Below are 14,915 nucleotides of genomic sequence, written 5' to 3'. Positions count from 1 at the left end.
AGTCTTAACCACCGGACTGTCAGGGAAGTCCCAGTTTCCCCATCTGTCTAACAGAGATAGTGGAAGTGCCCTGCCACAGGGGGGTTGGAGAGTGGCTGTGCCTGGTTTTGGGGGAATATGGGGTGAGTAGAAGCTGATGCTCATCTCTGAGCAGAAGATGTGGCAGGCCCAAAGCAGGAGGAGCCTTTTTGTGTGGCCAAAGCTTTATGCTCAATGTAAAGACAGTTGCTTCCATGACTCAGGCCTGGTTGAAGCAGGCAGGGCCCAGAGTGCAAGAAGTGGCCTCTGAGGGCTGAGGGAACTTGGGATGGCCACAACTCCTCCAGGCAGTCCTCTAGGACTGTTCCACTGCACAGTCCCCACTAGGGAGATCCACACTCTGATGGTATGGCTGGAAGGGGAGTGGCATCCAGCAAATGCTCCCCAGGCACAGCCCTGTTCCAGGGACCCCCCACACCCAGCACCGATGAGCCAGACTGGGCCCTTCCTGTCACCAGAGCTGGGCTCCTCCTCCATCAGAGGTGAGGATTTCACTCATAGTTTGGGTTGGGCCAAAGCTTTGTTTTTAAAAGTGCTTCTCGCCTCTCAGCCTTCTCCTAAGAAGCACTTCTCCCCTCCCCACCCCCACCAGCCCTACTTCTGAGCAACATCAGTGTGTGTGTGTGTGTGTGTGTGTGTGTGTGTGTGTGTGTGTGTGTGTGTTTTGACCTTTCCACTTGGCCAACATTCCTTTGTATTTCTCAGCTCCTTTGGGTAGATGGCCATGGTAGGAGGAGTTGTTAGGAGAGCAGGTTCTCAGGAAACCTTTTCTCCAAAGCCATAGAAACATGGAGCCCAAGGAAACACTAGAAAATGAAGGCTTATCCAGAAGGAGATGGGTTTCCGGAGCAGTTAGAGGAGTGTGGGTAAGAGAAAAAGAGAGCTCTATTGCCAGTGTGAGTGCCTGCGGGGTCTGGCCTCTGGGCATCCTTGCGAGGTCAGTGTTGTCAGCCTGGCATCTAGTGGGCAGGCTGAGCTTAGGCAGGCAAAGCTGGGTGACCCTGGGCAGATTGCTTTATCTCTCTGAGCCATACATGTCTTAAAGTAGACCAAAGTCCTGGGTTTGCTGTCAGTGCGATCAGCTCACACTCTCTCTACCCCAGAGGTGCTCAGACTGGGTCTCTATAGCCCTTTTTCTCTTCAGAGCTAGCAGGTGCCTGATTGGGGGGCTGTGGGCTTTGGGGCAGTAGCACCTGCTCTTAGCACCTTGACAGTCACCCCCTTTCTCCTCTGGGTCTCAGTGGGTGAACTGGGGCATGCTAGGCTCCAGGAGTATCCCTGGGCCTCACAGAGGGCAGAGAACTAGAGGGCAGAGAACTAGAGGGCAGAGAAGGCGTGGAATGGGTACCCCCCACCCCCACACTGGGTGAGGTGTTTTTGCTGGAATCGCAGCAGCTGTGGCTAGAGGCCTCTTCCCAGGAAGAAAGAGCAGAGCGCCTCTTCCAAGAACTCGGAGGAGGCCTGCAGGCAGGGGAGGGGTAGTGGGGGAGTTAATTTTAAACCAAACAGCCTTCAACGCTTCTCAGGAACTGGTTGCTCAACATGATCTGGCAGGTCCCAGACGGGTGGGCAGGCCTGGTGCCAGCTCAGAGGTGGCAGGGGTGGAGGACACGCCCCAGAGTGGGAGGCCCAGTGACCTTGAAGGAAGTTGGGCCCTGTCCTTGCCCATGAATCAGGGCCTGTCACCCCCAACCCCCACCCACCTTGCTGAGGGTGTCGGATGGGGTGACTTCCTCTGTTATAATCAGGCAAGGTGAAATTGTAAGAAGATTAATAATACAGGTGTCATGTCCTTCCAAGGACCGACTGTCCCATCCCCCCTTCACTGCTCAGAACCTGCCACTCCTGTCCCCTGGTCTATACCTCTGGAGGTTATCTGATGAAGGCCTGCTCTGAGGCCAGAGTGAGGCTTGTGTCATTTGCCTATGAGATGGGACCCTGGGATGGGGGTCGGGGAATCGAGGATGGAGTGTAGCAAGCTGACCCCAAGTTCTGGGTCCAAGTGGTGAGCCTCCTGTGTGTTCAGGGAGGCTGTGAGCTGAACTCACTGGGCCTACCCCGCCCCCTAGCTGACTGGGAGTCAAAGTGCCTTCACACACATTGACCTCCTGCCCCCCGACCCTAGTGTGGCCACCCTCTCTGGGCTGACAGCCTAGGCCCACCTCCCAGCGTCTGGACTCTACAGAGGCCCCCGCCCAGGGCACCCCCTCCTTCATTCCCTTTGCCAGCTGCCCAATGAGACCCCAGCAGCCTGGGTGGGGCGAGGCCTATGTTCTAGGAAAGGATCCTGAGCAAGCGCTGCCAGGAGCCGCGGTTCTTGGAATCGGCACTGCAGAGCGAGGGGACGCTTCCTGGAACCCGCTGGCCACTCCAGGGAGAGAGGCTCAGAGGAGGGGCAGTGACCTAGGTGAGGGGGAGGGGGAGCTGAGGCCACAGCTGGGGTCCTTGCCTCCAGGAAGCCCTCCCTGACTGCGGGTGCCTCCTTAGACTCCCCTCTCTCAGCACTGAGTCTGCAGGGTCCCTCTAAGGGCTCTGCCAGGACAGGCCCAGGTCTGGCACAACCTCTGCGGTACCCAACATCCAGCCCAGGGATAGGCACAGAGTGGAAAACCAGAAACAATAGGGAAAAGGGGGGGTGTGCGTGCCTGGGAGGAGGGGCAATAGGCAGGTGAGGGGGCACAGGTGAAAGTGGGATGTTAGGTGCAAGTGTACTGCCCAGGCTGGTGAGCAGTCAGGGCTACGAAGGCTAAGGGGGAGGAGGAGGGCGAGCAAGGTGGGATCAGCAGTGCCAGGCCCTGCTCATTGAGTCCCTTGCTGATGAATGGGAAACCTCTGGCCAGGACTTCTGTCTCTCCTTCAGGCCAGTCTCTTCCTACAGGGTCTTTCCCCTCAGATCCCTGTCCCACAGCTGGGGTACAGGTCCCAGCCTCAGCATCAGGCCACCTGGTATGGTCCTAGCACCAGTGCCCAGCTGTGCAGTCTTGAGCATACATCTGGCCTGTTGGAGACTCAGTTTCCCTACTTAGAGAATGAAGAGGAGAAGCTGCAGGGCCCCCAGGACAGCTGTGCAGGTTGTGACCTGGTTCTGGGACTGGGTTGGGACCTAGTCACACTTTGAGGGAGTAGCCATGAGTATTCCCATCAAAGGGTCCTGGGGACAGCAGGGGTCTTGAAGGGGTGCTGGGGGGCATGTCTAGACGGGCAGAGAGGGGAAATAAGGGCCTCCCTCTCTAGCTGGGTGACCTTGGGGCAGTCTTTTAACCACTCAGGACCAGTTTGCCCTCAGAAGAATGGAGAACCCTCCCTGGCTAAGGCTGGACAGAGGTGTGGGCAGGGATTTGCCTCTCCCCTCATGCCCTCAGGTCACTCCTTGGCTCTCACTGAGCACAGCTCCAAGCCTGCTACCCACCCACCCCCGACTTGTCACAGAGATGGGGCCCCCAGCCCATCCTCCAGAGGCCAGTCCTGGGGTTGAGAAAGGCTGAGACTCAGTGCCCAGGCGGGGGCTGTGAGGCAGGGTTGTGACAGAGAGGCCCTTTGACCCCTGCAGGAGGATGGTGGGGCACCCTAGGGACACAGTTCACCATTATGCTTGAGCTTTGGAGTGCTGGTTCTCTGGGGCTACCTGAGGCAGCTGGCAGTGTAGTGCTGCATTCTCCACCACTTAGCAGCCCTGGTGCCTGCACCCAGGTCAGGTTGGCCTTGACTGGGAAGATACCATGGGAGGACTGGACCTGGAACCACCCAACCTGAGTGGGAAGAGCTGCTGGGTGGCACGTACTGGGTTTGCAGAGGACACTGGTGCCCTGCTCTATATAGGTGGCTCCAGAGCCAGGCACTCTGCATGACTTGAGCCAGTCATGACTTCTTACCTTACAGAATCATGGTGAGGAGTAAATATGTTTGGTGAATTTTCTCCTTGGGGTCTCCTCCCTGGTCCCAATCCACCCCTCCGGCTCCCCCTTGACCATAGGCCCAAGTAGACAAGAGCCCCAGAAGCACTCTATCTTTGGCCCTTATTGCAACAGGAAGAACTATGGACACATCTGCTCTTCCCACTGGAGCACAGGCCCTGACATTTGCAGTGCTCCGGGCAAAAGGACAAATGGAGGCCCACACTACAGAATCTAAATATTTAAAATCATAAATCAAGCTACAAACTGCTAATAAAACACGTTCTATCCTCCTACTCAACAAGTAAACTTTCATAACAATAAAAAATCTGTAAATCTGTGGTTTTTGTATGTCTGAAAGTCATAAAAATATCAGAAAGTCAGATATCAAAGATGATTGAATTTAATGATTATTGCTCATGTTCAGGTGTTCACTGATACTAAGTGAGTAAGAAGATACAGACATGCCTAATTCATAAGGTATTATATACTTATTCTGTAACATTCACTGTTCTTACTTTGATTCCAGTAAAACTATTGATCATGTTGTTATAGTCAAGATTTTCACATAATTACTATCCTATTGGCAATAATGATTTAAAAGACTAAAATAAAATATTATATTCAAAGAGCACAAAAATATGAATTAAATTTAAAATATTAGAAATTGAAAGTATTTAAAATACATTCCAAAAAGTTATTTTTTAAATAATCAAAATTAGTAAAATTAAAAGGAAAAATACAAACTATAAGTTATAATGAACTAATATAAAAATTTAAGTCAAAAAGATTTAAACTAAAATTTTATTCAACTTTTTGAAATTTTTATTAACTGTTAAATATTTTTATAGAAAGAAACCTTCCCAATTCGTGTTCAAATCCCCTGCGAACTCTAAGGCTGGTTCACAGCCTCCCTGCATTTCCCTGGGGTCTGAATGGTGTCATCACAAGTGGGTGTTGGGTTTGTCTCACATTGTGCCAGCGCTGAGTGTCAAATCCCCAGTGATGGTGATTGCCCATGGGTTCTTTAGTCCATTTATTGTGAATTGATCATTTGTGTGCTTGTGATACATTCTGAATAACAGCCTCCAAGCAGCTTAGAAGAGAGTGGTGACAGACCAGGCACAATTTCCAATAAATGATATTGATCCAATATCAATCCAATAATTGATATTGATTTGGGAAAAAAATGAAGTCCAATGTCTACCTCACACAGGGAAATCTCAATAATTCTAGATGGACTAAATATTTAAACATGAAAAAATCACACCCTAAGAGTCTTTTAGAGCACCTCCTTAAGAGTCACAACAGTATCGATTCTGGGTAAGGAAACTTCTTCCTTCATGTGGCTCCCCTGCATTACTTGCAGGACAGGTCTGGAGAAATGAGAGCCAAGCCAGAAATCCATTACTGCCCATTTAGTGTCATCTTCCAAGTCTTGGAGGGTTTCCCCCAGAGGCAGGCTCAGGGACAAGGATCCAAACACAAACAGCTTATTTCAGAGGTGATGTCAAGAAGCACCAGTAGAGGATAGGGAGGCAATTTTTCCTGGTTATCTCCCATTTCTGTACACTTGCTGGTAGAGGCACTGACTGCCCTTGTTCCGAACAATACTTTCAAAATGGGTGATTATTCCAGTGAACAGCCTTAGAAGATAGAGATAGCGTCTCCCTCCAGGGAAAAAGGCAGATTTGTTTACTGTCCAGTATAATAAAGATAATATCTGCCTCTGGAGTGAAGGGTGGGCAGGTTTGTTTATAGTCTATTATAAAAGATTTGGGTTCCCTGATCTCAGGGTTCCTCTCCTGTCAACCCACGGCATGCGCAGGCATCATCTGGCCCTTACTGGGTCACTCTGCAGGAATTGGGGTTCAGGGAAGTGGTACAAGAAAATGCTGATACTCTGTCTACTGTTACTGTGGAAAGTAAACTGACCTTTGTTTCTCAAGCAGGAATCTGTGTCTTCAGCCAACATCCTCAGGAATATGGCAACTTGTTAGCTTGTTGAGTTGGGTGAAATCTCAGAGCCTTCCCAGTTCCTGACATAGAGGACAGGGGAAGTGAGACAGGAAAGGAAAGGAAGCCAAAGCAGGTGTGTTAATGAGTGTGCTCTCTCTGTGGACAACTGAGGTCAGTCCTCGGTTGAGAGATAGTGTAGAACACACATCAGGGTTGTCCTACCCGAGAGGTAAGGAAGCTGGGATGTGTATCCACCAACTCCCACTCTTCACTGGCTTAGGGCTGCTCCAGGGGGTGAACTCCCTGCCCATTTCACCTACCAAGCTGGCCTTTGCCATAGAGAAAGCCTCAAGCTGAGCACTGCAACTGCTGTGTGGGAACCTGAGTGGGAAGGGATATGCTCCATGTGAGCAGGGCCTTATCTGAATACTGCCCATGCCCAGTGCCTGGCACAGTGCCGAGCAGACAGTGATCAAATGCATGTCACATGGGCCAAGGATAAGGACCTGTTTACTTGCCTCTGTTCTCCACTAGGCCATGAACTCCTTATGGGCAGTGTCTCTGTCAATATTTCCTTCATACTCTAGCACCAAGGTTAGGCCTGACAATTAACCTTAGGCTCCCAGTTAGGGGTGTAGGGGAGTGAGGGGATAGCCAGGCAGTGATGGGGCTCAGTGCCGCATGGGGCAAAGGCAGACTCCCTGCCTGCCTCCTGAGACCAAGTGGAAGGGAAGAGCTCTGGAAAGGAGCAGACAGCTCTGTCCAGGGCCATTTAATGAAAGGGCGGCACCCAACAAATCTGAGGTTTCTCTACTCTTTGTTCAACCCCCACCCTCCACCCCACCAAACACAGGCCTAGCCCCCAGTTGAGGGGTACTCAGGGTGTGGGGGAATAAACAAAAGCTGGAATGGTAAACTCCGAGGGATCAATCTTGCCGAGAGTACAGTGCTCCAGGCTTCTGGGCCTTCAGGGAAGGAGCAGAGTTGGGGGCAGATGGTGAGGCCTAGCAGAGGTTCGGTTTCCTCTCCTAGCTCCAGGGCCCACCCCAGGGCCTGGCAAAGTCTGGAGGGCTGGGCTGGCCTGGGTGTGGCTTCCACTGTCTCAGCCTCTAAGGACCCTTCACACCCAGCCTAGGGCTCTAGGGGTCAATTTTATGTTTAGTAGGTGGGTGCAAAATGGGTGGGAGTGAGGGGGACACAGGCTGAGGGAGGCTAGAGGCAGGGGAAAGTTCCAGGGGGTCAAAGAAGGTATAGAAACCATTTAAACAGAATTTGGAAGTTTGGATTTTATTTGCAGAATCAGAGAGAGATAGACAGAGATTGAGAGAGAGAGGGCATTCCAGGCAGCTAGGACAGCCCAAGCAAAGGTGTAGTGTGGGGGAAACTCCTAGAAATGGCAAGGCTTGGGAGGACCCTGTGGTTGGTCCCTAGGTGGGTTTTCTGGGAGAATCAACCCAGAGTTTGATGCAGTGTGGTCATCAGGGATTGCCAAGCCCCAAACGCCAGGCCAGAAAGGTCAGGGATGTGGACAGGTGCCTAGGTCTGGCCCATTCCCCTCCCAGATCTCCCCTAACTTGCTGTGTGACCCTGGGCAAGTCGTGGGCCCTCTCTGGGCTTCAGCTTTCTTTTCCAAGAAATGGGGGCATAGTACTCAAGCTCCCATGAGCTCCCATAACTCAGAGACAGTAGTTGGGCCTCCAAGACAGGGTGATACCTCATAAGAACCTCAGTCACCCCTTCTCCAAGTATGGAAGACAGCCTCGGCCCTCAGCAACCTGGGGCCCCTCACAGAGGCCACACACACAAGGTCCTGACCTGGTTCCCAGAGCCTGGAGCTCCCCCATCCAATGGAAGCCCTGTGTGGACACACCTGTGATCATGGACATGGACCCACATGCTCAAGTCCCACACCTGTGCACATGCACATATCTATGGGTACCTGTGTAGGGGTGTGCAGGTCTCTATGATGGGCGTGTGTGATGTGGCCTGGCTCCCTACTGCTGACCAGAACAAGCCTAAGGACACAGCCAGTCATGAGGGGCCTGTCAGGAGGAGTCCATGTCCAAATCCATGAGTTCCTCAAGGACAGGGCCCCATCTGAACCACCCCACCTGGCTTACAGTTGGTGCTCAATGCTTGTAGGTGAACAGTGGGGCTGGGGATGGGGGAGAGACAGGACACTAAGGACCTCAGTCACCCATTCTCCAAGCTTGGGAGGTAGCTTCAGGCCTCAGCAAGTCAGGGTCCCTCACAGATATTGGCAGGAAAAGAGGACTTGTCCAGATGCTGTGTCCTCACATGACTCTGAATTCCACCCCACCCAGATGGCCCCAAAGGAGGCAGAGGTGCTGGGCTCTTGGCTATGACTCAGCGGAAGGAAGACAGGAAGGGGGGTTGGTGGTGCTGGGGCCCTAGGGTTTTGCTTCTCATTTCTCTCTTCCTAAAGCATAGCAAGTTCCCAGAAATGAAGGTACAGAAACCCCAGGCTCTCAGGGGCACTGGGTTCCCCAGTCCTCCCACCCCTGGAGATCCCACATAGGGCCTGGGGAAGCCCCTAGTCCCTGTCCCCTCCTTGGGACCTTCTTCCCTGCCCCAGAACCAGGGACTGAGTACCTGGAAGGTCCACACCAGAGCCAGGAGGGAGTCGTGGACTCCTCAGACTTTTCAGAAGTATGTGGCCCAGATTCACTTGCTGAGACAGATGCTGAGTGAGAGGAGGCACTGGAACCTCCTGGACAGGTAGGGGTGGAGCAGTCAGGGTGGGCTTCCCAGGAGAGACAGAGGCTGCCCTCACCAAGAACCTGAGTGAGGGCATTCTCAGATGCCCCATGTGAGTTCCTTCTTTCTCCTTCCCCTCCCTTCCCGTCCTCCTTTCCTTTTTCCCCCTCTCTCTTTCCCTCTTTTCTTTCGTTCATATTTTTAACTATTGGAAAAAGCCCAGTTTAAAAAAGCACACACACACTCAAATGGGCACAACACCAAACCATGATACGTTAGAATCCTACCCATGTGTCCAGAGAACCAGGTTTGGGCTGAGCTGGACATAAGCCTTCTCCTGCTGTCCCTGCAAATGAAAGAGACTGCAAGGGGCCCTTCAGAAACATGCTACCATTTGTAACCACTTATCTGTGAGAATCACTTGGTGGGGTCATTTGGTCCTGTGCCACCAAAACCAAACACTGAAAGACACTGAACGCTGAGGCTGACATAAGACTGCAACTCCCATCCTAGCCCCCAGTTCAAATGTCAGTGCTCATCGCTGTTCACCTTGATGGACTTAATGCTAAGAAAGTGTTGAGAATTTGAACTTATAAAATACATTTATGTTTAAAATGATGCTTTTATCTTTTAAAAACTACATAGTTGAGTTCCACGTGAAACTTGGTTTGAAAGAACAAACTCTACAGCTCTAGGGCTCTGGGCAGGAGGGCTGGGCAGAATGACAAGAGACAGAGGATTTCTGTGCAAGCAGAGAGAGTGGGGAGCCCTGGTCAGTTCTTGAGCTGTGGAATGCCTTCAAGAAGGGTTTTAGGCACATCCACCTGCACCCTCTCCCAGAACCTCCCAGGCCTGGGGACCTGAAATGTTCCGCCTGATATGGCAGGCTTTACACCTCCTTATGCTGAGAGGGGACTCACTTTCCTCACCCACCTGTCAGCAGGGAACCAGAGTCTGGGTGTCTGTCAGTCCCACCCCACATCCGGAGTACATCAGAGCCTCCTTTCAGCAGCAGCCACTTTCACTGCCCTCCCCTCCCCCATGGGCTCCTCTGCTGTGGGGTGTGAAAGTTTGGCACCAGGGGCAGCTGGGAGGGGAGGAAGCTCATTCCACATCTGGTGCTTTCTGTTTGACTCACCACTTTCCTCTTTGCCCTGGAAGCCCATGTCAGCCCTGGGGGCACCCCAGCTGGGTATCGGGGGCCCGGGCTGCAGCTGGCCTCTGTGGCCTGCTCACTCCCCTTCCAGCTGGGATGTCAGAGGACTGGGTTCAAAGCCCAGCATGGCTACTTCCTGCTTGTGTGATGTTGCACCAGTTAAGTCTCAGTTGCTTCATCTGTCTAGTGGGCCAAGGAAGGCTCCCCTCATGTGCAGACTGAGGATTTATGACAAAGTGTGTGTAGCACGGGGCACCATTACACATGGAGATGCCCAGTTACTGTTGTTGACAGAGCTCAGGCCTGGGAGGGTGGTCTTCACAACTCTATCTAAAGGGCTGCCTCTAGGTTATGTCCCCACATGGTCACATTTGGATCTCCAGACACCCCTGCCCACTGCCCCTGACACTGCCTATGGGATGGCCTGAGGGCACCCCACTCTCTCAAGCTGTCTCTAGTACCCCAGTGCCCAGTTCAGGGTGGCTCCAGGGCCCCCAGGTTCCAGTCAGAGCCCTGGGCCCTATCGTGGTCCTGGCCACCCCCCACCCTACATCCAACCCCTCAGCAATGGTTGTGAGTTGGTTCTGTTCCAGAAGGCCTATTGCTATATACCACTGCTATAGCCCCTAGCAGCTTCTAGATCCTGGCCCAGTTGCAGCCTCCTACCCCAGTCCCCTCTTCCTGGCAGCTAGAGAATATCCTCAACGCCTACCTGACCCTGTAACTCACCCTGAGCCCCTTAATTTAGGCTCTGGTACCCAGAAATGCATTCAGAGCTCATCCAAAGACACCCACCACGACCACCACCTCGCCACAACACAGTCCTCTCCATGTGCCTTCAGGCATCCAGGCTTTTGCCCAGACTGTCCTCACTCTGGGCCTGCTCTATCCCTGTCCTGCACCCTACCCTCTTCAAGCCAGGTGTGATGACCAAGGCCTCAGGCCCTGGGTCATTCGGCTTGCACTGGAATCCCAGTTCAGCCAGCATATAAGCAGGTTCCTTAGCCTTTCCCAGTTTTAGTTTCCTCATCTGTAAAATGGGAGGGTTCACTGACTTTGCCTTATGGGATGTCTTGAGAGTGAATAAGATAATCCCAGAAGCACTTGGTTCAGGGTGCACCATTCAATCTCCATATTTTACAAGCTCTTCTGACTGGTGTCATCTACCCAGGGCCTGGCACATAGTAAGGCTTGGGAGACAGAGGCCTGAGCCTATGCTGCACACACCCCAGGAGAAGGGCCCACCAGGGTAGGCACTGGGCTTCTGGAAAGCCCTCTGGGAACAACCCCGGCAACCCCTGCTCCTGCTCTGAGGATCCACAGGCCCAGGTGGACCTCTGCACTAAGCTCTGCAGGGGGGCAGCCCAGGACCTAGCTATGCTGACCTCAGTCACTGACCAGTCAAATGGGCACCAATGGTGGCCTCACCCTCCCTTCCAATCCAGCGGTGAGACCTGATCCGTGACTGCACCCTGCTGAGCCTTGGTTTCCTCATCACGGAGATGATTAAAAACCCAGTCTGTGGGGTTGTGTGAGGATTAACACCAATAAATGTAAAGCAGCTGCTTGGGGCCCAGTGCCCAGAAGGAGCTCAAGAAATGATGGCAAGGAGATGGAGGAGGAGGAAGGCCCAGGGGGCTGCCCAGATACTTCACTCAGCTGCAGGGTCTGAGGGCAAACAAGGCCCAAGCAGCTCTAGCTCGGGGTTCACTCTACTCACCCACGTAGCTTGGCCTCACACTGACTCCCAGGAATGGCAGACAGGACTATTCCTGGAAAGCAAGGCAGGTTGGGGGTCTGCAGCTGATAAATGGCTGGAGGCTGGGAGGCAGAGAAGAGACCTGGGTTTGAGCCCCAGCCCTGGTCTGCTGAGCCTTAATGTTCTTATTTGCACACAAGGATCTTTGTGGGTGCTTCAAGTCCCAATAACCTGCTCCTGGGGCTCAGTAGGCTGGGAGACCTGACCCCTCCATTCCCCTAGATGCATGCCCCAGGAGAGGGCTATAGACGCAGCACAGCAGGGGGGCAAGACAGTGGCATCCCTTGCTCTGAAAGGCAAAGTCTCTGAGAGAGACCCCAGCCTCTAAGAAGGAGCAACCAGACAAGGCCTGCCTTCTGCTGGGCAGAGCTGCTCTGAGCCACCTCACCCTCTCCGCTCAGTCATGCCCAGGGCCAGGTGGAAGCCAGCTCAGTCCAGGGCTCCCAGTGAGGCTGAGGTAAGCTTCCCTTGCCTCTCCTACTCTGTGAACTGTAAAACTGGCCTTTCCCCACCGTTTCCCTATAGGATGATTGAGAGGAGTGTCTTGGAAGGGGAGTGGTCCCAGAATTTGAAGCTCTTACACATCGGATTCCTGGTTATGAGGCCAAAGATGCTAAAGGTTCCTTGGCAGGGTGCATAACCAGTTCTCTCAGGGAGGGATGCAAAGAGGAACCCCTGCTCTCCTCACAACTACCATCAGGGCTTCAAATGAGACCCAGATCTGCCCGCACACCCAAGGCTGTAGTTGGGCTAATGTGGCTGACATCAGGGATAGGGTTGAAGGTTCCAGGTAGCCACTTCAGCTCTGGGGATCATGAAGCTGAGAATCCTAGGAATGACCCACTTCTAGCCCAGCCACACAGCCCAGCACAGGCTTGTAGCACGAACTGGGCACTGCCTGGAGGCTGGAAGGAGCCAAACCTCCATGGCTTACATGGAGGGATCATCCTGGAGTCAGGGGCTGCTGCGCTCATTTCAGGCATAGTACCTGCTCACCCTCACACCCTGTTCATTATCACACACTCCAGGGGTGCTGGGTCAGCCACGTGACTCCATGGGACTCAGGACCAGGCTCAGATCCAGTCTCTGAGGTCCCCTCTGAGGGCCTGGGTGGCCCCCATACCACTGGAGATGGACCATGGAGGCCAGCTTTGCTCTCTCTCCCTGATCCCAGTTCCATTCCCCACAGCTCCCAGTGCCTGGGCCAGTTTCTCTGGGTCCCACCCTGGGCAGTCTTCTAGTCTCTCACTCCAAGAAAGGGCCAGCTCTAGGGAGCCTGGGCAGCTCAGGTCTCCAGGTTGTGAAGGGTTTCCCACCCCCATCCCCACCCACCTCACTGCTCAGAGGAAAAGTGTTCAAGGCAATCTATCATGCACCTCAAAATCTTTCAATCTCTGCCCATTTCCAAATTCCAATTCCAAAGCCACTTCCATTTTTAGGTATTTGTTAGAGCAGCACTTCACTTCGGGTACCAAAATCCGTAATAGTGTCCTATTGCTGCTACAACAAAATGACCACAAATTTAGTGTTTTTAAACAACACAAATGTATCATCTTACAGTTCTGGAAATCAGAAATCCAAAATCAGTTTTAAGAGGCTAAAATCAAGATATTGGCAAGCTGGCATTCTTTCTTAAGGCTCTAGGGGAGAATCCATTCCCTTGCCTCTTCCAGCTTCTAGAGGTCGTCTGTATTCCGTGGCTCATGGTCCTTCCTCCAGCAATGGCATCACTTTGACCTCTGCTTCCACCGTCACATCCCCTTCTCTGACACTCCTGCCTCCCTCTCATAAGGACACTTGTGATTATATTGAGCCCACCTGAATACCCCAGGATAATCTTTCCATCTCAAAATCCTTAAATCTGCAAAGTTCCTTTTGCCATGTAAGGTAACAAATTCACAGGTTTATGGGATTAGGACGTGGGCATCTTTGGGGCCATTATTCTACCTACTACAGGAGGGGGAAGATTGCTTTACCAGTCCCAATCCCCGCCCAGATGGCCTGTCCTAGGACTGGGGGGGTCATGAGGGGGGATCAGGCTGCTGTTCTGGCCAGTGCTGGCTGGGGGCTGGCTGGGGTCTGGCTGGGGCCCAGAGCTCCAGGAAACCTGGCGCCTGCCCCTGCTGCAGACAGGACAGCCTGTACTCGGCGTGGCCACTGTGCAGAGATCAGGTGCACTGTAGCCCAAGAAGTGGCTATGGCTCAACTTGAACAGCTGCCTGGCTCGGGTGGGAGGCTAAGCCCTCGTAGCTTCTTCTCCCTGCTGACCAGAATATGCGAGAGCTGCTGTCAGGTACGATGTGAGCCACATGGGAAATTCCAGCTCCATTCTAGAAAACGCATACTGTTGGCTTACTGGTGGACATTTACTGAGCTTAGGGTATGCTAGACCCACATGGGACCCCAGAGAGAAGACAGAGACAGGAAGGCTTCCAAGTGCATGAGACAGAATGTCAATGCTACTGGGAGAAGTGGGCTAGGGTCTGGTGGGGAGAACCCAGAGGTCAGATGGGTGTTCCAGAGGAGAGAGCATTTGTGTTGGAGCCTGAAGGAGAGGATTATCTGGACTACAAGTGGTAGGCAAGAGCATTTCTGATGAATGCACAGCCTGGGCAAAGGGAAGGAGGGGTGTTTGAGGAATGGAGAGTTCTGCAGGGAAGTTGGAGTCTAGGGCAGTGGAAGAAAGAATCCAAAGATGGATGGGAAGGAACATGCTGGCCTGCAGAGGTTAAAGCAGTTCTCAAAGCCAGTCAGCAGTGGAATACTTTGTTCTGATGGAAGCTTACTCAGAGCACTGATGAGGCTTTGGGAGGGCTCCCCAAGACCCTTCCCATAGTCATCCTCCCCTACCTCTTCAGATCTGGACTCTGCAGGACACGGAGACCACATTCAGGTCATGGGGAGCCAGCCAAGGATTTAGAGGAGGGATTGGGAGAAGTTAATGGCCCAGGGTCCAGGTGGGGTTAGGGGAGAGCAGAAAGGGTACATGTCAATAAAGCAGCTAGATGGGCCCAAAGGAAAGAGCCATGGGCAGCTGGGAAAAGCATACAACTTGAGGCAAAGTGTCAGTTTCCTCAACTGTCAGAAGAGGAGATGTAATTGCTCTTCCAGAGTACATCCATCAGGGACTCCTACACCCTCTGCCCACGCTTGGGGCTCCAGCTGACAGAGGCTGGGTGGACAGCAGGCACATCCCTCAAGACCTCAGGGGCCTGTAGAGCCTGGACTCTACCATCAGCCCCACATCCTCCTGCTGTTCTGTCTCCTGGGCTCCATGACACATGCTAAAGGAGGCAGCTCATCCCTGCTCTGGCCCCAGTAAGGAAAGAGGAGACAGGCAGGTGAGACTGGCTTTCCCTGGGCTGGAGCCACAGGCTGCTCTGGCCTGGAC

The 14,915-nt window shown here is 52.9% G+C and overlaps 1 protein-coding gene across 11 annotated transcripts in view; it reads right to left on the bottom strand.

Annotated features, from left to right (window-relative positions):
- HEMK1 (HemK methyltransferase 1, mitochondrial release factors N(5)-glutamine) overlaps positions 1-14,915 on the bottom strand; it is a 34,043-nt gene that overhangs the window by 6,597 nt on the left and 12,531 nt on the right. For 3 of the 11 annotated variants that reach the window (XR_014251209.1, XR_014251210.1, XR_014251211.1), the window contains one exon: positions 5,868-5,971. The exons of 5 other annotated variants lie outside the window; for them this stretch is intronic. The gene's annotated coding sequence lies outside the window, so the exon portion shown is untranslated. Of the gene's footprint in view, positions 1-5,867; positions 5,972-7,162; positions 14,834-14,915 lie in introns of those variants that run through there. 3 more of the 11 variants (XR_014251212.1, XR_014251214.1, XR_014251213.1) reach the window with 2 other exon arrangements.

This window comes from Balaenoptera physalus (genome assembly GCF_965194825.1).
Source record: "Balaenoptera physalus genome assembly, chromosome: 11".
NCBI classification, from domain to species: Eukaryota; Metazoa; Chordata; class Mammalia; order Artiodactyla; family Balaenopteridae; genus Balaenoptera; species Balaenoptera physalus.
Note: the sequence above shows the minus strand (reverse complement) of the source record. Positions and strands in the feature narration are given on the sequence as shown.